The sequence below is a fragment of the Adiantum capillus-veneris genome, chromosome 8 (assembly GCF_014529385.1).
Source record: "Adiantum capillus-veneris isolate H3 chromosome 8, ASM1452938v2, whole genome shotgun sequence".
NCBI lineage: Eukaryota > Viridiplantae > Streptophyta > Polypodiopsida > Polypodiales > Pteridaceae > Adiantum > Adiantum capillus-veneris.
Genome location: NC_140938.1, coordinates 121626398 through 121653909, shown reverse-complemented (window position 1 = coordinate 121653909; position 27512 = coordinate 121626398). Strand labels below are relative to the sequence as shown.

The window sequence follows — 27512 nt, the reverse complement described above, 5'->3', positions numbered from 1 at the left end:
TGATGGTGCCAAGAAAAGTCAATTTGGCTTCCCAACATGGATCGTGATCCATGTTCCTCTAAGTCAGAATAAAAGTAGAGTTTGACCACATTAAGAGGTAGTCCACAAGAACCTGATGGTGTAGATGGTGGAGACTATCTCAATAGGTGGGAACTGGCTCCTGGAAGCCGAACAGCGGACCAGTCAGTAATTACCATGGCGGTTACCATAGTAACTTCAAGGGGCTATAAATAGGACCCATTACATTGTAATCGGGCTGATTGTACTTTTGGGCTACTTATCTTTTGACTTCTTACTCTTAGTTGTGTGGTTTTAGTCCTGAAACTGTTCTTGAGCTACACTATCTTCACTTGTAATCCTACTGTGTAATCCTTAATACAGTAGTTGAGTGTACTTCAGTCGGATATACCTTGTATTCATTCTTCATGAACTCTAAATTTTAACACTATTTCCAATCCTTCAGTCTGTCTCTTGCTTCAGCACAGATGTATTTTAGTTCATGTAATTATTCGAGTTCAGTTTCTATCTTCTCTTCCAGTTCTATTGACTGAACTAACAACTCACCAATAGCTCTAAATTCTAACACTATAATCAGCTATCTAAAGAGATCAGATCCAATTCCATTTTGGCGATCACGATGGCTAGATCTGTTGCTTGCTAACTAGAAAACTCTTCTCCCAGTTTGAGTTTTTAGCTGCAGTGATGGCACCCAAACCCAGCCGTGGCCGGAAACCATCCTACCGTGTTGACCCTATCCCTGAGGAGTCAGAAAGAGATTCTGATCCTAAGAATGAACAAGTAACTGACACTGAGGCTCAGGAGGAGCATAGTCATGCTGATGAGGCAAAGGACTCTCACCATTCTAGTCAGTCCAGAAGAAGAAGGGTGAAAGGGAAGAACGCAAGGCCAAGAGTTCTCGGACAATATAGGGGGATGAAGGAGCCAAAGGCAATAAAGGAAGTCGCCATAGTTCTAGTAGAAAATCCAGGGAGGAAAAAAGAACTGAGACGGAGGCAAAAATTAATTGGGATGCAGACATAGACCATTATAAGAAAGCTTCAAAAAGGAGTCAGGGACCCAAGGTGAGAAGAGGAAGAAATGATGCTGATAGACATGATTACACATCTTCATTGAAAATTTATTTTCCCGTGTTCAAAGGGGGAAAGAAAGATGACCCAGATGTTCATATCCAACCCTTTGAGCAATATGCTGATTTGAAAAATATTGATGAAGATGACTGGGGTGAATACTTTCCGCAAACATTAAAGGAGGTAGCAAGGAAATGGTACTACCATTACCCGACTTGCAAGGAAATGGTACTACCGTTACCCAGCTTGCCAACTCATATCATATAATAAACTGCTTAAAGCTTTTTGATTGGAATATTTAGACAACAGAGGAGATGAGGATATACTCTTTGAATTGGATAAGATACAGTAGAGAAAATTGTCAGTCAAAAGTTATGTTGAGAAAATTAAGGAACTAACTAGATAACTGCAAGAACCACCATCTAAAAAGTGGTTGCGGGCATGGTTTTTGTAGTAAGAAGCTTAGGGAACAGGAGGTGCTAGCACCAACAAACAAATTCAATGATTTGGTACAGCGAGCCTTGAAGCTAGAACAACAAGCTAAGAAGGAAAAGAGTCATAGAAAGAGGAGGTCCAGTAGTAGCAGTACTTCTATTGAGGATTCTGATTCCAGTAGGTCCTCCAGTAGTTCTAAAAGTATCTCAAATGAAAAGAGCAAAGACAAGCTTAATAAGGGATCTTGGTCTAGGAAAGCTGAAGAGATGACCCGACAAATTGCTGAAATTAGCCAGACTAGACAACCGGCAAGAAGAGTGGAAACCTCGTGTTCAAAGTGTAAATCTAAAGATCATGTTTCAAATGAATGCCCATGGTGTACTTATTGCAAAGCCTATGGCCATCTATGGAACAACTGTAGTATTCTAATTCATCATTTCAAGAAGGAAAAAGATTTGTCGGTGGTGGCATTTACCAATGCTGAACCAATTAGAGTGGAAACTACCAGTGCTTCTCAAGAACAGAAATCAGGTATCAGTGGTACTGGTAGTGGGTGCCAACAGATACCAAGGGGGTACTAGCCGGGGCCGGGGTCGTGGTAATTTCCAGAGCCAAAGCCTGAATTTCTATACTTGTGGTAAGTATGGGCATTTTGGAGGAATCTCAAATATCAAGCGAGATTTTTCGAGCAATCCCTAAAACGAGCAAGAATGGCCAAGGCACACAATACAAAACAAAAACCAAACAAGATTTTTTAGGTGACTTCAAGAACAACAAAAAAAAACTAAAACAAGATTACACCTATTTTTAATGGTAAAACGACCACAACTTTTTGACCAAAAAAACCCCTTGAACAAGGGTTTGGTACAATGTTTCCTTTGATGGGCTAGAACAATTGGAACCCATACAATGGCATGTTGATATTCGTCTAGTTGCCCTCATATATTGGAAGCTCATTTCTACCACCATTGATCCTTGTTGGGAATAGTGGCACCATGATTCCAATGGATATATATCTCCTATTCTTACCTCCCTACATATAGGACCACGGGACTTACACTAAAAGAGTAAGGTGGTTTCCACTCAAACAAATCTTATGAATAAGGAGAGTCTGTGAGCTCGAGCTTCTCTTCACTTCTTCTTATGCTTCTTCTTCTTCTCTCTCTTGCTCTACCTCAAGTTATTGTGGGTTGATGTATGATAACATATTATGCATTCTAAGTTACTCTAGAGAAAACGGTGGAAACTTGAAAATACTTCTATTATTGAAATGAGACTATTCTTTTGAGAAAATCCACATCATGGTATATATTAATGTTTTGATCACACCATCATAGGCAGCCTTCTATCGGGGGGGGGGGGAGTTAGTGGTGTTGCCAAAGGTGGTGGCGGCAAACGTGTCAAGGGAGGTGGTAATGGTGGGGGATTATATAGAGTGCTTTGATAGAAGAGTATGCAAGGTTGATAAAGCTACAAACAATTTTCTTATGACAACTTTGTTCACATGCTAGTTCTCTTTCACCTACCCATATCGATAAAGGCTAGGTTTAGTGTAATTTCACTTACAAATTTTGAGAGTTTATCTTCAAAATTCAAAGTAGAAGGTGAATAAACCTACAAACTTTAGAGAAATTTAGTGTAAAAACCTTCTCTTAAATTTCCATGTTTATATAAGCATAGCTCAAAGCTCCTAGATTGCTCGGGGTTCCTAGTCTTCTGAGTTGTCCGTTATGCCTCGACCCAGATTGCTCACCCAACATGTGATGCCCCCATGCTGAATACACTTCTTAGCGCCATGGTGTATGATTGTCATTGTATTCCTTTGAAATGCTTTTCCTAATGCGGCTTAGCCCTCCATTTTTTTGTACTCTATCTATTGTTTGAGAGTTGTACGTCCATCAATGCTTCATAACAATTCAAATGGATGGTAGTCTAGCATTGCATCTGTCCCCAGGCCTCGGTCCTGAGCACCCCATATGTTAACTCCCTCCAAGGGGTAATCGGGAGGTTGGTTGTGCTACAACAAACAACATTGTGCCATGTTCAAAAAACTGTGTTGGCTAGGAAAGGTAAATCTCAGGGTCCCTAATCATTGACAAATTTGGTTTTGAAGGAGTTGGTCAAGGAAAGTTCAATCGTCATCATTTTCAACAACTATATAGTATAAACAAAACCCTTCAAAAAATATCTTTGAAAGAGACGCGGACTCTTTCACGTACGTGCAGGGCCAATGCTCGAAAAATAAAATGTTCAGAAAACTTGGCAAACCTAGCTATCGGAATTTTAGTGGTGAATTGACTAAATTTGAAGGTTTTTACACCAAATGACGCTAAATTTCTCTAATTTTTTTGTAGGTTTTCTCACTTTTTAAATTTAAAATTTAGAGCTAAATCTCAAAATTTGTAGGTGGGATTACACTAAACTTAGGTTTTTTTTTTCAACCCCTCCCCCTCTCTTTCTCTCTCCTCGCTCTCTCTCAATCTCTTTAAAAAAAAGTCTTTGAAAGAGCCCGCGCCAGTGTGGAATTTTTTTTAGAGAGATTGAGAGAGATGGAGGGGGGAGAGAGAGAGAGAGGAGGAGGGGATCATATATGGCCAGGGAAGGCTGGAAGGGAAGAGAGTGAGGAGGCGGAGATTTTGCATGTTGTAGGATCAACATATATGTGTTGACGTGCACCACGCGACCTTGTACTCTATCACAAGGAGAGCTTCTGGATGTTGATGCATCTCGACCTAATCTCTTGTGGCATAATAATTTTTGGTGTTGCGGCTTGAGTAGGTTTTCCCCAACCCAATTAAGCTTCCAGTGTGAAGAATTGTCGTGACTATTGGAGGAGCATGTGCTCCTGTGAGGCAAGAGTTCAGAAATTCTGTTGGGGATGGGTAGAGGCCGCAAAAGGAGACCTCCGGAGAGGCGTTGCTACTAGATCAAACTTCTCTCTCTCTCTCTCTCTCTCTCTCTCTCTCTCTCTCTCTTTCTCTCTCTTGATATGAAAGAATCAAACTAGCGCACACCCACACTTATTTACTGGGTCGTTTCTCTTTTTATTACGTAGATACTTTGCAGATTCTTCCAGCCAGGATACTTGAAGTAGTACTACCTCATGACACAAAGAAAAACTACGCAAGAATTGATCTCTGCCTACCCCGACCAGAACCAAGAAGCATGGGCTAACCGTCCCACCACCACCCGTAGCTTGTTGTTTGAGGCTTAAAGCCCCCCCCTAGCTTGCTGTTGAGACTTAAAGCCCCCTTGCGTGGCCTTCTAGTGCGGCATGAACGTGAGAGCAACTGGTTTCACCGCCGCAGACTTTGTACTCTTCAGTCGTCTACTTGTAGAGGCATGGACCCAGTTCATCTTGTAGACCATAAGAGCACCTGTGTCTTTGTCCTTGCAGAGCACAACCACACTTTGAGATCCGTCTGCAAAGGGCCGCAAAAGCTCCTCTACACATGTCTTTGATACCGCCTCTTTACGTGTTCTTCTGGTAGCTACCGACTCCTACAATTGGTAGCCCTAATGGTTTCAACGAATGGTAGCTTGTGCAATTGGTGGTATCTTTCTCGATTCTCAGTAATAAAAGAGTAAAAGTGATTGCCCCCCTCCCTACTACGCACACCCGGACTTATCATTTAAGTTTTCCTTCTTTGAAAAACTAGAGACTCTTACAAATCAGTACTACGGCCAATGTGCTTTGAAATCGTTTGTCCATTTACAATCACTTAATTTGATATTTGGAATTTGACTCCAAGAAGATCCTTCATCACCTCATATGTCACAAACGCCAAAGCAATAGAACGAACAACCTTGACAGAATTGGGAATCAGGCCTTTGTACAAGGCTCCATTGCCTTCATTACGAACAGTCTTCCAAAAAGCATCAATCATCCTAGTGTACTGAACCGGTGCCTTCTTTTGACCATCCGCAATGATGACAGAGGAGGCATCCTTCCATCCCACCATCTGCATCCTTCTCAATAGCACATCAAGTGGATATGCCACAGTCTGGCCCACTGTACGTGCTATTGCTCCACATCCAAGTTTTGCAAGGACGTTGTGAGCGGGATGAAAACACACACAGCGCCTCTATAACCACCCGACACACACTCTTGGGAAGATACACACACACACACACTGGGGCACCACTCGGCTTACACAACACACATGGCCGAGACAGGGAACACACCTCTGGAGTGAGAGGAGAGAGACTATCCACTTGCCCACTCCACACAGACACACACACACACACACACCCAAAAAACTCATCTCAAAAGAGGAGAATTTCTGATGTTTAGATACAAATGAGCTTGGGCCAACACCAATGGGGCAAACAGCTCACACAATATGGGTAAAAGATACCAGATACAATCACAAATTGGAGCAGAAACTTCGCTCATAGAGGAAACTTACACAGCCAAAACAACAAAAAAAAGAGGGAGGAATTTGGCAAAATGGACAGCTCTATCGCGTCCGGAACGGCCCAAAACCCCAGTCTACAATGTCAAAGTGCTCAAATCCAACCTCGGATGAGCAGTTTACGGCCAAAACAAGCTCCAAAATGAGCAAAAACACACCTGCGGCTGTTCCTCCTCTCTTCTCCACGTTTTTTCTGGTCTTCTCTCAGTTTTTTCAGTTCTCACACTTAGCTTTATTAGTTGGGCACCCTTGGCCTTTTAAATGACCTCAAACGGACCCCGAACAGGCCAAAAACTGACCTCGCAGTGCATAATTGTCACCCTGCTGCATCCATGCGCACACCTGGCACTCATTTCTTTTCAATAATGCGTCTCGCAACCACGTGAAGTGGCCCGAAAAAGTGGTCCTAATGATGACCTTTTTGCATAACTCTCACAAGAAAACACCGCTTTGTGTCCGTATTCATCCACGTGCAAATATTGACCCCGTTCGCCCTCCTGACGCCACTAGATGCCATCTGACGCACCTGCTTATCTCATGTCGTCGGCCCGTGGATAGCTTCCTCGAGAAGTTTTACGCGCTATAAACTCCTCATTATTGTAGAAAAAACATACTGGTACTGGTGATAGTGAAAATCAATGCACTATGTACATGCTGTCCTACCTGTACACATGTGGGCCCCACGTAACCACCTGGCTATGGAAATTGGGCAATCCTTTATTCGATGCACCATGCATGTGTATGTACATATGCGCAATCCCTTGCTCCAAAAAACTCCTGACATAATTTGCCCATCCCCTAGCCTGCTAGATCATTTATGATCAGCAGCAGCAAACAGAGATATGAGACTCGCCGCATCACAGGTCTTCTCATCCCTCACCAACACTCCTTGATCCACATACAGCTCATCCTTCTCGACCATCATCAACCTGGCATGATACAATTTAAGACGCAATCCATTTACCCTTGACTTATGTAGAAACCCATCCAAGTTAGCCAACTGATATGTACCATTCGGGAAACACTCCACTACCTTGAAAGGGCCTTCCCACTTAATTTGAAACTTCTTTTGGAAGGTGTTATCCAGATTACTGTTGTAGCGCAAAACCAAGTCATGTTTCTTGATACCCTTACTTTTGACCTTTTCATTTATCTTTGCCAAAGCCTTATCCTGCATCTGCCTATAATGCTCCAATGCGCTCATCCTATCCAACTGGACCTCTTGTAACTGCAAGAGCCTCCCTTTGAATGCATCACTAGGCGTCCCAAGAAACTTCTCTAACATCTTGACCGCAGGCAACTCTACCTCCACAGGCAATAGTGCTTCCTTTCCATACACCAAATGAAACGGAGTAAACCCAGTACCTGTCTTCACCGAAGTATGGTAAGCCCATAATGCACTAGGCAATTCCAAATCCCAATTCTTTCCTTGGTGCTCTGTCACTTTAGCAAGAATTGGTACCAACTCACCATTGAATCTTTTATTTAAGCCATTACACTGCGGGTAATAAGGAGTGGTATGCTGGTGCCTAATCTTCATCTTTGTGCATAAGAAGTCTAGCAGTTTAGCTCTAAATCCTGGCCCCTTATCTGAAAGTAGCTCTAATGGCACCCCAAACTTGCAACATATTTCATCATACACAAATTTTTCCACATCCTTTGCAATGATCTTCTTTACTTCTATAGCCTCTGCCCATCTAGAGAGATAGTCCACTGCCGTCAAAATATAGCTTTTGCCCCTGCTTGTGATAGGTAACGGGCCTATTGCATCAATGCCCCACTTTTCAAACACATCAAATGCCATAATGGTTTTTCGTAGCTCTGGCTTCAACACTCTCTTCCCAAATGCTTGACACCTATTGCAAGACCTACACCAATGGTGAACATCCTTGTGCAAACTAGGCCATACATACCCCTCTTGCAAAATCTTATGCAAGGTGATCTTTAGAGCAAAATGGCCACCACATGCGCCTTCATGATTCTCTTCCAACACTCTGTAAAGCTCCTCCCGCCAAGGTACACGTCTCAACACGAGATCAGCCCCTTTCATGTATAAGACATCACCAATCAATTTGTACCTGTATGCTCTACGCACAAAGCTATACTTCTTAGACTTCTGAATCTTCTTTGGAATGATTCCTATTAGCAAAAACTCCTCTTCTTGAGCCAAACTTTCCCGGCCATGATAAAGAGGTAAAGTGGTCCTCAACACAAATAGCTCCCCAATCATTCCTTGAGCTGCTTCATGTGCCTCTCCATTTAGAGCACGTTCAATGTGTCTGATGATCCATGCTTCAAATTTTTTTAACAGGCCTTTAATTATGAAGCACATTTCCTTCAATGAGGTGTTCTTGCTCTTCCACACACCCAAAACTTGCTTCACCACTAACAAGGCATCACCTTTTATGCTCAACCTTCGAACCCCATGCTTCAAACAAATGTGTAATCCGGCTTCCAGAGTAGCATATTCAGCCTCATTGTTACTATGAGCATCCAATTTGAACCCTCTCTTGCATACTAGCTTCCTCTCTGGATCATAAAGTGCTATACCCCCTGAAGCTGCATCGTGGCTCTTTCTGTATGAACCATCAAAGAACAACACATGTGCATTGCTGATCTGTGGCACTTCTTCAACTACCTTTCTCACCACCTCTTCCTTAACAATAAGGGGATTCTCCTTGTAGGTCAACAAATCAGCTAGGGTAGCCCTTGTACTATCTTCCACTAGAAAAGAGAACTCAAACTCTTGCAGCTCAATTACCCATTTCTTCACCCCATTTGACATGTTAGTGCCATTAATTAACTGTGGCAAAAAGGCATAACTCGTCAAGAAAACAAAAGGTCGTGGTAGCAAGTAATGACGAAATCGTCGACAAGCAAATATTACACTGGCCATCACTAGCTCTACTTCCGAGAACTTTCTCTCCGCTACCAACTTCACTCGACTTGCACAATACACTGGCCTCATATAATGGCTGCCCTTCCCCTTTTGCAATAGCATGGCTCCAATGGCATCATCCCCTACTGATGGATTTACATAAAACACTTTCTCCCAATCAGGAGCCTGCATGGCTGACAAGCCCCCTAACACCTCTTTCACCTCTTGAAACACTTCTTCACACTTGTCATCCCATTGCAATGGATCATGCTTTGCCACTTGCTGTAATGGATAAAGAAGCTGCGAAGACAATGGAATAAACCGTGCCATGTACTTCACTTTGTGTATAAAATTTTCCAATTGCTTCGTACTCGTAGGTGATGGAAGAAGAATAATAGACTTAACCTTATCTGGATCAGCCTCAATGCCATTTTTTGACACCATATGGCCCAATAACTTCACCCTTGGCTGTGCTAGATGACATTTCTTTGGATTTAGTTGTCCTCCGCATTCATCATATCGAGCCAATACCATCTGCAGCTTCTCATGGTGTTCAGCCCTACTGCTATAAACACAGAAGTCATCCATAAAAGCTTTAACACAACTACCAATGAATGGTTCCAATACCCAATTTGCTCTCTCTTGATAGAAAGATGGTCCATTTGACAACCCAAACGGCAATACTGTGTAACAATAACAGCCCCATGGCGTAATGAAAGTTGTCTTTGTGCGATCTTTAAGAGAAATCTTCAATTGAAAATAGCCTGAAAAGCCATCACACACACTGTACCTCTCATAACCTGCCACTGAATCCAAGATCTGATCGATGAATGGAAGAGGATATGGGTTCTTCTTAGTGGCTGCGTTTAAGGGTTTAAAATCTACACAAATTCTCCACTTCCCATCCTTCTTTGGACTGACTACAACTGGACTCACCCATTCTGTGGTCTCCAAAGGGACTATGAACCCTGCCTTCAATAACTTGTCCACCTCTTCTCGCAAGGCTTCCATTTTCTCTTGACCCATCCTTCTTAGCCTTTGCTGCACTGGCTTAGCACCTTCTTTCAGCTCTATATGCATCTCTTCACCCTTGAACCCTCTGATCTCTTCATTTGAAGTAATGAACAAATCAGGAAAACTAGCCAACATATGCAAAGATATATCCTTCTCCATAGCTGAGAGGTCTCCGCTGATCATTTGTGTCATCAATTCCTGCTTCTTTGACAACTCAACCTTGGTTTGCATTAGCCCTTCAATCACTTCATAAGGCCCTTCACTTTCATCTTCAACCTCATTCGCAAATGCAACTAAACCAAACTCCTGTATTTCTTTGTCCATAAAAAGAAATGCAACATTAGCATCCTCATCCCTGCTAGTAGTGCTATCATTGTCCTCATCTGTCACTGTGGAAGAGTCTTCATCACTAGACTCATCCTCATCTTCATAAATCTCCTCTAATCGTTTCCTTGTGTCCATATTATAAAGCTTCTTGGTACCTGTCTTTCCATAGAGGCTAATCGTACCATGTCGCCAATCTTGAACAGCTCCCATTACACGTAACCATGGTCTGCCCAGTATAATAGGATATGCTCCCAACCCTGCTGGCATCACATGAAAATCAACCACTGCCTTTGCATCATATGCCTCCATTTCTAAGCTCTTTACAACACCCAAGAATTTTACTTTTTGATGGTTTGCCAATCTGATCCGGAAACCTGACACCCCAGCCACTGTGAGACCCATCTTCTCAATGCATGAGTGTGTTATGACGCATATTTGGGCTCCACCATCCACATAACCTTGTCCCAAATTTTTCCTTTTATGCCACACATCTACTATTGGACAAATGTCTGGTAGCTCATCCATTCCCAACACCTTTACTGAACCTCTCTTTGGATCTTTCTCCATTGGGTAAACCATCCTCTTCCACTGTCGCTTTAGCTTAGGCACCATCTCTATAAGCTGCCCAAAAGTAACATCTGCCTTCCTTATCATCAGATCCTCCTTCAAGTCATAGCTTAATTGCCCATCCCCTAGTGGAAAATCTAAAACATGAAACTTTCGACGAGCTCTCCTTTTACTCTTGGCCTTGACATCCTCGCCTTCATGGATCTTTCCTTTCTTCTTACTAGGACCTGGGGCACTTCTTCCTTCCTTATCCTCTGTGGTCCTCTTCCCAATAGGCATCACTAATGTATCCTCTAGCTTTGATGCCTTCTCCAAGGTGACTACACTTAGCACTTTTGTCTTTCCCTTTTCCTCCTGGGTCAGTCCACTAGTTCCTTCCTCTCCCTTAATTTTGATGCCATAATCATTTGACCTAGTTAGCACCTGTCTTGGCAATGGATACATGTCTCCCCCGATCCTTGGTGGCTTATCACATTGCAGGCTGATGTGACCCAACTCTCCACAATTATAACATATGGGCGTCTGCCTCCAGTACCTACCATTGCTTTGTCCAACACCATTCCTAGGCCTTTCTTCACCTTTTGGCTGATTTTCAAACCTCCCTCGACCTCGATTATATTCCCACTTGACCTAGCATGTTTAGGCTGAGATTCTTCATCAAATCTACCACTTGCCTCATGTCTTGCCTTAGCCCATCATCTTGCACCGATGTAGTGACCACTGCTGGCATAACCTGAGTAGTAAGACGAACCACTGGTTTATGATGAACCCCTGACATGCGACCTTGTAAAGACTCTATAGGCTGAAATTCAGACCTCATTGGCAAAGACTCCACCCCTAACTGTCTCATTTTCCTCAACTTCAACTCTTTGTTCCTTGCTACCTCTACTGCATCTTCATATGTCCTAGGCTTCTTTAGCTCCACTCTCCAACGTATATTCTCCCAAAGACCAACCAAGAACCTGTCCTTCTTCATCATGTCAGGCGGGGGTACCTGTGGTGCTAAGGCCTTGCACATTCGCTCCCATGCCAATGAAAACTTACGTATGTACGCATCTACTGGCTCACCTTCCTTTTGCACCAAAGCCTATACTTCTTGCCACACTTTGTCAGGATCTTCTATCTTCACAAACTCCACTTCCAACCCATGTTGTAGATTGTCCCAACTCAACCTTACAGGTGGATCAGCCACACGCAACTCCTCTTCAAATGCTTTAGACCAAACTCGTGCATCACTCTTCAAACAAATTTGGAGAAGATGTAACATCTGCGCAGGGTCATGAATCTGGTTGCTAATGCAGGCAACCTCCATCTTTTCCAAAAAGTCTTCCACATCTTCATCACTTCTTCCATGAAACTCCGGATAAGAGAAAGCCATGGCTACCCAAGTTACAATGCTTTGAGAACCCTTTTGAACACACGTGCAATAACCCAAAAATTTTCACTATCCAATCACCAGACACTTCAATGGAGCTCAACTTTAGATAAGGACAAACACATGCACATCAAATGAGTTTTCATAGTTAATCATCGGAATGACAATAGGCAAAGGACATTCCAGGATCTCTCTCAATCTTCTTGGCCCAAACATAAAGACTATGCGCTGCTGGAAAAAGATCTTCCTGGACACATGAACATTAATCTGGATTCTTTGAGTTAAATGAAAAGGAGTGAACTGAGGGCCATTTTGATCATCCATTAAAGCCAACCGTGAAGCTTCCAAGAAGGCACACCTGACTTATCCTCTGATTTTTGCCCAAATCTCAGCAGCATAACAGCATAAATGGCTCAAAATACCAAAAAACCAGCCATCATAACTTGGAAAAATTTTGGCAGAGTTTCCCCAGAAATAGAGCATTAGGAACCCAAAATATAGACTGTATATGTATGCATAAACTCTCAACAATAGAACCCGAGCATCAAGTAGGACTCACTAGTACATAGCCTATGGCGAGGTCACAAAAAGGGTGCTCCAGCTACCTGTATCACCGAAAGGATCTCTACATTTGAGAATCCCCCAGCTCAATAAAAACCTCACGCTATCGAGCCTCACACGAAGGCTAATGCAAATCGCGTATAGTCAAGTCTCAGAAATGACTATCTTCCAGACCAAGTCTCAGAAATGGTTGGGACTGCCAAATACAACCATTTATGGCTCCACAAATGCGTACAATGGCAGTTTCCACAAGTAACGTACAATCCAGCAGACAATGCGCTCAAATAGGCGCCAAGTGATGCATACCCACAACAACTGCAAGTGACATCACTGCTAGTATATCACTGTACTCTAGCTACCTGTACCTCTGTGAATCACTTGTACCTGTACCTGTCCCTGTAACCTGTAATCCCGAATCTCGAAGCTTGAAGCTCGAAGCAGAAGGTACTCGAAGAAGATCCTCCGTGGGGGCGCCAAAAGAATGTGAGCGGGATGAAAACACACACAGCGCCTCTACAACGACCCGACACACACTCTTTGGAAGATACACACACACACACTATGGGGCACCACTCGGCTTACACAACACACCTGGCCGAGACAGGGAACACACCTCTGGAGTGAGAGGAGAGAGACTATCCACTTGCCCACTCCACACAGACACACACACACACACACACCCAAAAAACTCAGCTCAAAAGAGGAGAATTTTTGATGTTTAGATACAAATGAGCTTGGGCCAACACCAATGGGGCAAACAACTCACACAATATGGGTAAAAGATACCAGATACAATCACAAATTGGAGCAGAAACTTCGCTCATAGGAGAAACTTACACAGCCAAAACAACAGAAAAAAGAGGGAGGAATTTGGCAAAATAGACAGCTCCATCGCGTCCGGAACGGCCCAAAACCCCAGTCTGCAATGTCAAAGTGCTCAAATCCAACCTCGGATGAGCAGTTTACGGCCAAAACAAGCTCCAAAATGAGCAAAAACACACCTGCGGCTGTTCCTCCTCTCTTCTCCACGTTTTTTCTGGTCTTCTCTCAGTTTTTTCAGTTCCCACACTTAGCTTTATTAGTTGGGCACCCTTGGCCTTTTAGATGACCTCAAACGGACCCCGAACAGGCCAAAAACTGACCTCGCAGTGCATAGTTGTCACCCTGCTGCATCCATGCGCACACCTGGCACTCATTTCTTTTCAATAATGCGTCTCGCAACCACGTGAAGTGGCCCGAAAAAGTGGTCCTAATGATGACCTTTTTGCATAACTCTCACAAGAAAACACCACTTTGTGTCCGTATTCATCCATGTGCAAATATTGACCCCGTCCGCCCTCCTAACGCCACTAGATGCCATCTGACGCACCTGCTTATCTCATGTCGTCGGCCCACGGACAGCTTCCTTGAGAAGTTTTACGCGCTATAAACTCCTCATTATTTTAGAAAAAACATACTGGTACTGGTGATAGTGAAAATCGATGCACTATGTACATGCTGTCCTACCTGTACACATGTGGGCCCCACGTAACCACCTGGCTATGGAAATTGGGCAATCCTTTATTCGATGCACCATGCATGTGTATGTACATATGCGCAATCCCTTGCTCCAAAAAACTCCTGACAACGTTCAAATCAGCATTCTTTTCTCGCTTGCTTGCTATGTTCCTCTTTAACAGCCAGTCTTTGAGTGATTCATACACCGCAATATTCAAACCCACATACGAGATCACACCAATAACAAACGGCAACCAACCTTTGGAGACTGCTAATGGTCCTTCCTCTTTCATTATCATTGACGCTCCATGGAACATTCCTCGATAGAGCATTGGTGAATCCTTTGTCTGCATTGTAAGCATATCCCGAACCATGTCCAATGATTGCCAGTGATTTAGGGTACAAAAGAGCTCTCTCTCTCTCTCTCTCATTTAAAAGAAAAAAGAAGGAGCATTAACATCCTTAAGATGAACATTTATCTTTACAAAAAGGCAAGATAGACAAAAATTACACCAAAAATTACAAGGTAAAAAGGTTACAACAAAGAACACATTTTGGCACCCAAGTGCAGACACCGTATTATTTAGGGAAAATTACCAAAATACCCCTCTAATTTGTGGAAATTCCCAAAATACCTCTCAAATTTCAAAATTTCCCAAAATGCCTTTGTTACTATTTTGGTTGGATTGTTCAAGGTTTCCTAGTCTTTATCCCTTGTTGACAATTGAGATCTTTTTTTGAGTGCTTATAATATTATTGTCATAACTTACCTCGTAGAAAAGGGAAGTTATGTCAAAAAATAATGAAGAAAATAATCTCCAAACCCTACATTACCAAATCAAATTCTAGTTTTAGCATCCTATATTGACAGACAATAAGAGTTCTTATGAAAAGCTACAAATTTTTTCATCTTTAGAGAAATTTAATCTCACAACTAGGGGTATTTCAGGAATTTTGGAGAATTTGAAGGGCATTTTGGGATTTATGATAAAATATTGGGGGTATTTTGGGAATTTCCACAAATTAGAGGGGTATTTTGGTAATTTTCCCTATTATTTATTCAAAACCAAAAAACGAACAGAAGACGCGCTCGGACGAAGTAGCTGGCTGAGTTAGTGAGGGTGGCCCGGGCCACCCATGCCTTCCTGTGCCCTTCTTCTTGAACCCTTTCTTGTAAGGGTGATTTCCTTTCTTGCTTACCCTTCTCCTTGGGGTGCGCCACCTGCTTTGTCTGTGCGTTGATGCTCATCGCAAGTAGGGAGCAACAGAATCATCTGCAAAAACGAAGGATTTCCCTCCGTAGTGTTGTACTCATCATTCTGTGCTTGCCTCCTCACCTGCTTTTGCCCCAGTCACTATTTTGCACCCCACTTCCTCCGCCTCAGCATTAGCAACGCTGCTCATCTATGCCACCAGCATCACTATCTCTATCACTAGCACCACTATCACTATCGCCCTCCTTTCTCTCTCTCTCTCTCTCTCTCTCTCTCTCTCTCTCTCTCTCTCTCTCAGTCGAAAAAAAAAACTCTTTGAGAGAGAGAGAGAGAGAGAGAGAGAGAGAGAGAGAGAAAAGAGGGCGATTCTGAGAAGTCAACGGAGCTCGAAGATGGCTGCATCACTCAAGGATTTACGCAGCAACACCGTCAAGTCAGGGGGGGGGGGGGGGATTGCGGGGTGATGTTTTGTGCGCCGTGCAATACTTCCCACCCAAGCTTTAAAATCCCCGTACTCACAGCCCACACCCGCCTTAGCTAAGGCTTGCTTGCTTTTCGGCCGATCATGCTAACCTTGCCTAAAGCAAACAGAAATCAAAGAAAACTTTCTCTCTCTCGCTGCTCCGACAATCCCACCGTCCACTTCTTCAAATTAACATTGAAGCAGCAGAGACATAGGATTTCTCAGAGGCTTACAATGTGTCAGTTGTTCCCTTCTTTGTTTTGTTCAAGAATGGCGTCTTGGTAAATAAACTGGAGGGCGCCAACCCAGCTGAATTGGCTCAAAAGGTATCTGAGCTTATAGCCCTGGAGGTGGTGAGAAGAGGACATAAAAAATAGAGGAAATTAGAGATGCAAGTAAGATGAATGGTTCTGTTATGTCTGCAAATGACTCAGAGGCAGGCAGGCAAGGGTGAGCTTTTGCAAGAAAAGTTGAAGAGTCTTGTTGCCTTCAAGCTAGTAATGTTGTTCATGAAGGGCTCACTTAATGAGCCAAAGTGTGGATTCAGCCGCCACAAGGTTGTAGAGATTCTGAAAGATACTAGCATCGAAATTGGAAGCTTTGATATTCTAGAGAATGAGGCGGTCGGGTAAGGTCTCAAATCTTTTTCTAACTGGCCAACATACCCTCAGTTGTATATTGCTGGTGAACTCATCGGTGGATGTGATATTGTCACTAAGATAATAAGATGTAGAAGAGCGGGGAACTGAAGGAGTTACTGATGGAGAAAGGCGTGGTCCATAAAGAAAGTCTTGAAAGTAGACTAAAGAGTTTGATATATTCATCGCCCGCTACGCTTTTCATGAAAGGTTCTTCTAATGCGGTGCGTTGTGGCTTCAACTCCAAGGTGGTGAGCATACTACAAAAGGAGGGTATATCTTTTGGTACCTTTCATATTCTTAGTGATAATGAGGTTCGAGAAGGTCTGAAGAAGTATGCCAACTGGCCAACTTATCTACAGCTTGGTGAACTAATAGGAGGGTGCGACATATCATCTTGGAGCTAAAAGCAAGCGGTGAGTTGAAGGCAGAGCTCTCATAATTGGTAAAACCTTCATGAGTTTTGTGCAGAATTTACACATTAAAGTACCCAGTTTATCATAGATTTCTTGCAATTCACTAGACCTTGTAACTGTGGCTTTTTGTCATATGTTTATTGTGCAATGTTTGAATTGTGGTCTCTCAAGCATTTGAATCGTCCGACTTATTGAGGCAGCTTGTTACTCTTAGGTTGTGGATTTTTGTCATACTATTGAACTTTTTAGCTCATTTCAATTCATGCAGGCTATTGGCACTCCTCAAAGAGAGAGAGAGAGAGAGAGAGAGAGAGAGAGAGAGAGAGAGAGAGAGAGAGAGAGAGAGAGAGAGGAGAAGTGAGGGTTTCTGTGTGTAATGTTGCAGCCATCCCATCTCGTCATCACTTTCCTCTCTCGCCGGCAAGCTGTGTAAAGTTGCCTCGCCATCACCACAACGTCTCTCTTCTGGTCCATGCAAGTGCTTTTCGGTACATGCCGTCCAATGCTCGGCTGTATCATGCAGCCTTGTTTCTACAGTATGGGGTGTTGTACCTGCAAGTGCCAGCTTCGATCGCTCAACCCCACCCAATCCCAATTTGTCTTCTTGCCATCGATCGTGATCCTTCGTCTTCCCATCGATTGGAATCTTGCCCCTGGTCTAGTGTGTGACTGCTCTGCGTTTTGCATGAGTTGGTGAATAGATGAGCAAGAAAGTGCCCAAGGCCGAACTCAAAAACACCTCTCAAGCCCGACCCCAAGCCCAAGCCCAGAGGTGGCGCTCAGATCCTCTATAGGGTCTCCTCCATCCTGTCTCCCATCTTGCAAACCTCGGAGACCACGAGGCCTAATGCCCTCAAGAAAGTATGGGACTACATCAAGGCTCACAAGCTCCAGAGTAGTATTGAGAAATCGTAGATCTTATGTGATCCTCCCCTTTAAGAGGCATTTGGGCGAGACAATGTTAAGGTGTCAGAAGTGCTCATGTACTTGAGTCCCCACTTGTCAGCACATTTTCTTGCTGATGCTATCAGGCTGTTGGCCTCTCATCTCTCATGATCGATTCAACGCCAAATATGGTCCGCAAGAATTGGTTAATGTGACGTAGCTCCAAGGAGATGAAGCAGCATTGCAGCGGAAATCAAGTAGTAAATCATGCAAGTACAATTAGGAAGCGAGAGCTAATTGGCCATCTGATATTGGGAAGAAGCAAGAGGCATGAGCACGAGCTTGCACTACTATGTTATGACTCCTGTAGCTGCCAATATTTCAGCTGATTACAAGTAGTAGTACTAGCACCAGTGTACAACATTCAAAGAGCATAATAATTCATTGATTATTACATATGATGTTGATCACTCCACTGCAAAATTGCAAAAAACTCTCTTCTAAAAGATCTTCTCACAAACAATCGGCCATAGAGCGTGTGATAAGGCCTATGATAGAATGGAATGGGAGTTCATACTTCAAATTCTATATGATATGGGTTTGGACAGACACTTTTTCACATTCCTTTTTTGAAATGTGTCAACTAGAATTTCAGTTAATGGTACTCTTACAGATGTTACTCCATTGCATAAATCCATAAGACAAGGGTGCCCACTTTCTCTTTTCTCTATGCTATCTCATCCGATAACTTGGATTGGTATGTTAAAGATTTTATGCAGCAGGGCAAACTCACTCCCATAGACATACCTGGCTCTATGAAGCAAGGTATGTCTCCAAAAGTTTGTTGATCATACCAATGCAATTTCAAGGAATGATGTACATGCAATGGAGAATTATAGGGCTTGTCGCACTGTCTTGCAAGTGGCTCGATTATTAACCATGCTAAAGGTCTGGTTTGATGGAGTTGTCTGCTTTGTCTAAGCCAATTGTCACGAGAAGACTTAAATTATTGCGTTGGGGGGAAAAAACGCCCATGATGCCTGCTAACTGGTGTTTTAAGTCGAGCCATTATCTAATAGTTTATAGTTTGGCTTCTTTTTTATGTGCCATATCCGTACAACCGGCTAGTCATCGGCATTGATGGAGTCACTTTGTAAATATTCACTTTCTAGCAAGACAATTCGAATGATCAAAAGATCCAGGCCAATTAAAATTGTGAGTGGAGGTCTGAATACTAAAATAGTTAATAGGAGTTTTGGTTATGACTTGAAAAGTAATGGTGTTCCAAGGATCCTCTATCCTCTTTACTAAAAAAGAGAGAGAGTGAGAGGATCCTGTTAAAGTGTTCAACAAAACCTTTTGTAGGAACAAATGGAAAAAGAACATTGAATATCTTATCAAATTTTTCTTGGATTTTTAACTAGTTTTACACTAAAAGCCTCCAAGTTTAGCCAGTGAAAACTCTTTTTGTTGTAGGTGCATCAATATATAACAAACAAAAAATATTATGTTGATGATAAAATTTACTATATTATGTACAAACACTTGCTCGGGTTTGTCTTTGCTCGGAAAAACTCGCTCGATGCGTGGTAAGACTCGGCATTTTGCGGCTTGGTGTCCAAAACCACCTGTGAGACTATGGATACTGAGGCGAAGGTTCCAAAACCAATTCCTATACAAGCAGTAACATGAAGTAAAGGGGTGGTGATTGAGGAAATTCCAGAAAACCCAGCAAAACCAGTCGCTCCTGAAAGTAGCAAAGACTCAGCAGAGAGAGGTATGGAAGGCCAAGGGTAAAGAAAAGGTGGCTGATGAATGGTAGGAGTAGAGAGAACTAGCGGCAAAAATCACAAAGGACTCAGCCAAGAAGCTACTAGAGCAGCCAGAGAGTTTTAACGCACGGTTCGTTCAAGAGATAACCACCCAATTTTCTCAAATAGCACAACCAGATCAGTCAAAGCCTGGAATACCTGAGATCATGTTGGCTACAGTACAAGGATTGATGGAAGAGTTGGGAACTGACAAAGGAGCTGAAAGCACTAAAATGAAGGAATGGTATTGTGAAGATACTACCAGTTCTTCAAGTTCTCATAACAACTCTGATTAGGAGAGAGAGGAAATTCATGTCAAGATTTGTGAGAGAATTCAGAAACTCAATGTGGAGTTAGAGGACATTAGAAAAACTTTGCCTGAAGCTGCGAAATTCATCAGACAACAAATGAAGGCTGAGGCAGAGGCCAGATCAGTGGACTTGGCGGCTGTCAGAGATGATGAAGTGCCGGTGATCTAGGTGGATTACAAAGTTTGGAAACAGTGGGAACCACTATTGGGTGTCATACTAGATAGAGAAGCAGGGGTAAACATTTAGGGGGCACAACTTGAGCAAAGGATGGGAGTTACAAACCTTTCAAAGTTTGAATGGCGGATCATTGAGTGGTGCAGGCAACTGGTATGATAGAGAGTATGTAGATAGGAGTGGGCAAAGAAAAGTTCAAAGCTAGTTTCCTAGTACTAGATGTGCAAGGAGCGTATGGGATGCTACTGGGGCGCCCATGGCTATGAACGACACAGGCTTCTCATGACTATGCTAATCAGACTCTGACAATAGAAGGGGCCAGTGGCAGAATCCAGATTCAGACGAATAATACTAGAAGTTGGAGAAAGAAACTGAGACCCAAAGAGATTTTCCAGAAGTATAAGGTGAAAAAAAATTGAGAGAATGATAGCAACCATGAATATTTTTCCATTAACACAAATAGATCTCAATGCATTTTTACTCAACAAAGATCAAGCTGAAAAACAAAAGAAACAATACCCAGACCAGTTCACTGAACTGAATTCAGGAGAACTTCCAGTCCAGCTAACTTGAAGGCTAGAAGAACCAGTTGATTTCAATACACCAGTAGAACAAGCACACTCTGAAGGAGCTACCGAAAATCAAAATAGTAGTTCAGAGTGTTGGAGCTATATATGGCTCACTCTACAGAACTTGGTCTCACCTATATATTTGTATCTTGTCCTCAATATGAATCAGTCTTTGGGAGCGTATATGGTGTGTCTCTTGTCTCGTCTCTCTCTCTTTCTCTCTACATCTCAACATGGTATCAGAGCGGTAACGATCACGCGCCGATTCAATTCATGGTGACAACAGTTTGTGTATGCGATTCGCATGTAAGATTCAAAATTGTTACAAATTTTATTTTTGAACGTTGATTCTTGTTAATTGTGGTTGTTTTGTGTTAAGAAGAATATGATTAGTGTTTTATGTGGCGTTTATTTATAATCAATCTAATTGTTGATTACGTTTTCTTGTTAATGACACCCTGAACTTCATCTCAATTTTTCTTGTTGTTCTTGCTGTTCTGCACTTTTCATCCAAAACTTGTTCGTCTCCTCGAGCTCTTCGATTTGAGTTCTAGGTTTGCGTCAATCGGAGTTCGCAGCAGAAAGTTATGCTGTTTTTACTGCAATAGAGCTTGACGCAGCTTTCTTCGTCCTACTTCTTCGTGAAGCGTCCGCGATCATTTTTCTTATTTTGGCGTTAACTTTTTTGAGAAGATTTAGCTTTTTGCTATTCGTATTGTGGCCGTCAATCTTGCGTCTCACGCCACTCTATTTTGAAGACTCGTTTATTATTAACGTCTCCTTTACCCTGTCTTTTTTGGGTGATGTCTCTCACATCTTTGGACGTTCCTTGAGCATCCTTCTTACGTTTATCGTTGACAGAACGCAGTACTCATATCTCTCTCATTCTCAATTGCGGCCTTCACCATATATGGTGTGCAAATTCTGCGATCTTATCTTATACGTCTTCTCGCGACAAGATATGGCTATGAATATTCTTGTCAACGGCTTTCCTTCTGGCGAGCGTTCTGTTCCTCCTTTCCAAGGTCAAGGATTTCCAGGCTAGAAAGCAAAGATGTTGTTAATTCTTGAAGGCGATGAACTCTCCGATGCTGTTCTTGGAAACCGTGTTTGTCCGCCTCAGCCTGTTGATACGGATAATGATAACGTGCTTATCACTGAAGGACCTATATTTGAAGATTGGAATGTTGCCTATACGGATTGGCAACGACGTGATAAAGCAGCTCGTCGGTATATTCTTTCTGCTCTTACTGATTCCCTTTTGCTTGATATGTATGAACTGCCTACTTCCCATGACGTATGGAAGTACCTTATTGCAAACTTTCAGAGGAAATCTGTTACAGAAATACTTTATTTGAGAGGGTTGCTTAACAAGTTACAATATGAAGTTGGTACTGCCATGACGGGACATATTGAGTCTTTCAAATCTATTATTATTCAACTTGCTGCTGCCGGTGATCCTGTTCCACAAAAGCAACTGATTACACTTCTCCTTGATACGGTGAAGGACTCTTCTTATGATAACATTGTTACTATTCTCTCTAATAAAGATGGTCTTGATTTCGACCAAGCTTGCATGTCTTTAATTGAATACTCTCAACGTCAAGAACGTCGGAATGCTGGTCACGATACAGCTATGATTTCACAAGAGGAGACTGAGTCACAACAGATGGAACGTGCTTTTTATGCTCGAAGGCGTCCATTTCAACGAGGAAACCGTAGAGGTGGCCGTCGCGGTAATATTTTCTCTCGTCTCAAATTTCCTAATAAGAAATGTTCTTACTGCAACAGAAATGGCCATACTGAAGATGATTGTTGGGCACGTCAATATGATGAAGAACACAATATTACCACAAAACAACCACGTTTATCTAGAGACTCTTCTTATTCTTCTTGTGAATATTGTGGACGATCTGATCATCCCACTCATATGTGCTATAAGCGTCGATTCGACACAGATCGGAATAGAGCATATGCTAGTGAACATCGAAACAATATTGTACCAGAAACAAGCTGCGTCCTATATTCAGTTGCTCCAGACAAAATACTTCATGTATGTGATGGATCACTTTTTATTGTCGATTCTGGTGCTACAGGAAATATGACATATCAGTCTAAGTGGCTCCATAACTATCATCCACTGCCAGTTCAACGTGTTGTTTATCTTGCTAATGATACTACTTGTCAAGTAAAGATTATTGGAGACTTATATCTTGGTACCTTATCTTCTTCCACTCGAATTTTGCGAGGAGTATTACATGTATCAGATCTTCAACGTAATCTTCTTTCAGTTGCTAGACTTGTTGATCTTGGTCTGTTTGTTGGATTTGATTATACCAAATGCGGAATTGAGAAAGATGGACAGACTATAGCCACTGCTCCTCGAAACGGTAATTTGTTTGAACTCTCTCTCAATGATGCTGTAGCAAATATTTTCACTGCTCCAGGTGATCATGATTGCAAAGTATGGCATCACCGTTTTGTTTATGCTGATTTCTCAAAACTCCTTGATCTTCAACGTCGTGATCTTGTTCATGGCATGGATCTTAAAGCCCATCCCCATATGGGAATTTGTGAATTTTGTGCTCTTGGGAAACACAATCGTAAACCCTTTCCTCTTTCAAATACAACTCATTCTCATGACATATTGGATCTTGTTCATACTGATATATGTGGACCTCTGCCTTCTTCGAGATCACAATATCGCTACTTCATTACTTTCATTGATGATTTCTCAAGGTATACGACTGTATTTCTACTTAGACAAAAATCTGAAGCCTTATCTGTTTTCAAACAATTCCACAAGGCTGCGGAACTTCAAACTGGTCGTCGCCTTAAGAAGCTTCGTAGTGACAATGGAGGCGAATATGTTTCTCTAGAGTTTGTGAGTTACTGTGCTGACAGTGGAATTCATCATGAACACACTATTTCATATTCGCCTCAACAGAATGGTGTTGCTGAACGAAAGAATCGCACTATTCTCAATGCTGTAAGATGTATGCTGATTCATTCTGGCTTATCTCGTGTTTTCTGGGCTGAAGCTACTTTGACAGCAACATTTATTCAGAATCATCTTCCTACTACTGCACCCTCTGGTAAGATACCCATCACAGCATGGACAGGTGACATTCCTTCTGTATCTCATTTTCGAACCTTTGGATGTATTGCTTATATTCATGTTCCCAAAGAAACACGAACAAAGCTTGATGCTCCTGGTCTTAAAGTTATTTTTATTGGATATTCTGACACTTCCAAAGGCTACAAATTCTATGACCCTTCCTCCAAGAAAGTAATTGTGAATCGTGATGCTACTTTTAACGAACAGCTTATGGGAGGCTCATGGTCCATGGATGATTCTGATGATACTAAATCATTGCTTCAGGCTTTTCCATTCCTTTCAGAAGATGAAACTCTTCCTATAGAGCAACTTTCCTCCTCACAACCATCCATTCCAAATGTTGCCAATGATGATATTGATATTTTTGTTGATCTGCCTATTGATTTTGAACATGGCTCATGTCATGTTTATGATGACAATATTGCTGATAATGCTTTTTCTACTTCTGAAGATCCCGTTACTTATGATGAAGCTATCTCTTCACCACAAAAGGATCAATGGCAAGAGGCTATGGAAGCAGAGTACGATTCTCTTATCTCTAAAGGTACATGGATACTAACTGAATTACCTCCTGGTCGTACAGCTATTAAATGTAAGTGGGTGTATAAAACAAAAGTAAAAGCAGATGGATCTTTTGACAAGTTCAAGGCGCGTTTAGTTGCAAAAGGTTACTCCCAAGTAGCTGGTGTTGATTACCAAGAGACTTTTTCACCAGTTGTTCGCATTACAAGTGTTCGAGTTTTATTGGCATTTGCTGTTCAATTTGATTTAGAAGCTCATCAAATGGATGTGCGAACTGCTTTTCTTAATGGTGACTTGGAAGAGAAAATTTATATGGAACAACCAGAAGGGTTTGTTATTCTAGGTAAAGAAGACCTTGTTGCTCAACTCCATAAGGCACTATGTGGTCTCAAACAAGCTTCGCGAGCCTGGTATACAAAATTTGATCTTTTTCTCACCTCTAAAGGATTCATCTCTTGCTCGTCAGACCCCAACTTATACATAAAACGCCAAGGTAGCAGTTTTGTGATTCTTGCTCTTTATGTGGATGATACCATCCTTGTTTCCAATGATTTGGGATTTCTTCAGCAAGTGAAAAAGTTATTGTCTTCTGCATTCGATATGGTGGATCTTGGAGAGATTCACTCTTGTCTTGGCATTCAAATCCAACGGAACCGTACAAAAGGTATTTTATTCCTTCGACAGTCAAAGTTTATTGCAGATACTATTCAAAAATTTGGTATGGAATCTTTCATTCAGCCAACACACCTTGTCTTGCGAGCTCTACGAAGAATACTTCTGACAATGGCGGTCAACTTGTCACAAATCAACCTTATGCTAACTTGATTGGATGTCTTCAGTTTGTTGGCATGAACACTCGTCCTGATATTCTGTTTGCTGCTAACTATCTTGGACAACATCTTGCATGTCCTTCTCTTAAGCATTGGTTTGTTGCAAAGCGTGTATTGAAATACTTGAAAGGCACTACAGATTTTGGTTTAGTCTATCGACGACAACTCACATCGGATTCTATGCAATCTCTTTCTCTTTTGGGTTACACAGATGCAGACTGGGCAAGCTCACATTTATCTATGCGATCTACTAGTGGAAATTGCTTCTTTATAAATGGTTGTCTTGTTTCTTGGACCAGCAAGAAACAACGTTGTGTTGCAGTTTCTACGACTGAGTCAGAATATGTTGCGGCATCACTTGTAGCTCGTGAGTTGATTTGGCTTCGACAAATGCTGGTTGATATTGGTCACTCTCCTCTTTCTAGCACACCCTTGCGGTGTGACAACCAAAGTGCTATTAGTCTTGCAAAAGACTATGTTCAACATAATAAGTCAAAGCACATTGTTGTCCATTATCATTATGTCAGGTATGAAGTACGCAAGGGAACCATTATGGTTGAACACTGTCCAAGTGACCAGATGATTGCAGACATTTTTACCAAAGGCCTCAATGAGTCACGTTTCATCCTCTTGCACTCGGAGCTTGGAGTTGCTTCGGCCTCACTCTTTCTAGATTAGCTTCTTTTCTATTGTAATAGCTTTGTACATATGACATTGTAATCTTTTAGGTACCATGCACTATGCACACTCCACATTTGCACCTTGTGATATCTAAGTCACTTGAACATTTGTACATAGATGCACAATTCACTTTCACATCATCACCGCTGGTTCATATTTCACATTGTATAGGGGCTTGGGTTTTTCCCTTGAACTCCCCAAGGGTTTTTTCATCCAAAGCTAGAGACCTTTGTTTGAGTGGGGGTGTTGGAGCTATATATGGCTCACTCTACTGAACTTGGTCTCACCTATATATTTGTATCTTGTCCTCAATATGAATCAGTCTTTGGGAGCGTATATGGTGTGTCTCTTGTCTTGTCTCTCTCTCTTTCTCTCTACATCTCAACATAGAGCTCAGAGGACCGTCTTGGGATTACATTGAGAAGTCAACCAAGAGAAAGGGAAGAGGGCCTAGTTGGTTGCTTCCAGATGATCAGTAGATAGAGGAATGGAATTTGGGGTCTGAGGAAAACCCTAGATTGATCAAGGTCAATAAACATCTAAATCTTGAGATGAAAGAGAAGGCATGACATATGTTCCAGCACTATAAAGATGTGTTTGCATGGGAATATACTAATCTCAAAGGAGCGGATCCAGAGGTATGTCAACATCAAATACCACTAAAACCAGATGCCAAACCAATATGACTGCAGCGATATCAAATGAATCCAAATTATGCTAAGAAGGTTAAGGAGGAGATTGACAACCTTCTAAAAGCTGGGTTCATTACTGAAGTAGCCAGTAGTGATTGGTTGTTTCCTATTGTGGTTGTGCCTAGGAAGGTTAAGGAGGAGATTGACAACCTTCTAAAAGCTGGGTTCATTACTGAAGTAGCCAGTAGTGATTGGTTGTTTCCTATTGTGGTTGTGCCTAGGAAGGTTAAGGAGGAGATTGACAACCTTCTAAAAGCTGGGTTCATTACTGAAGTAGCCAGTAGTGATTGGTTGTTTCCTATTGTGGTTGTTCCCAAGAATAATGGGAAGCTGAAAGTATGTGTGGATTATAGGAAACTAAATGCTCAAACCATTAAGGATGCATTTCCATTACCCTTCACGGATATGTTACTTGATGAAATTGCAAGATATGAGATGTATAGCTTTATGGATGGTATAGTGGCTATAACCAATTATAGATTGCTCTTGAGGATTGGGGTAAGACCACATTTATTACGAAGTGGGGAGCATTTATGTATTTGGTAATTCCATTTGTCCTTTTCAATGCACCAACCACTTTTCAATGATATATGATGGAAATATTCAGTGAAGTTATTCATCGATTCCTTGCCATATTTATGCATGACTTCACTGTATATTCAACAGAGGAGAAGCATTTACTATTTCTTGAGATGGTTTTTAAGCGCTCTCAGGAAAAGCGGATTTGTTTGAATCCATTCAAATCTGTTTTCTTAGTTTGAAAAGGACGGTTAATGGGACATGTGGTGTCCAGGAATGGAATAGAAATGGCCAATGACAAGATCGAGTGCATTCAACAGGCCAAGGCACCTAGAAATGCATCAAAATTAAGTTCTTTCTTGGGATATATTTATTTTTATATAAGATCTGTGCAGAAGTCTACTTCCCAAGCATTACCATTGTATGAACTTACAAAGAAAACCAACAAGTTCAGTTGGACTACTGAATGTGAGAAAAGTTTTCAAAAATTAAAGAATGCCATTATCAGTAAA

The 27512-nt window shown here is 42.0% G+C and overlaps 2 pseudogenes; one reads left to right on the top strand and one right to left on the bottom strand.

The window, feature by feature from the left end:
• Positions 1 to 5245: 5245 nt before the first annotated feature.
• On the bottom strand, positions 5246 to 14588 carry LOC147452867 (mitochondrial adenine nucleotide transporter ADNT1 pseudogene; annotated as a pseudogene).
• A 1746-nt stretch (positions 14589 to 16334) lies between these two features.
• On the top strand, positions 16335 to 16959 carry LOC147452866 (monothiol glutaredoxin-S11 pseudogene; annotated as a pseudogene).
• The last annotated feature ends 10553 nt before the right edge of the window (positions 16960 to 27512 follow it).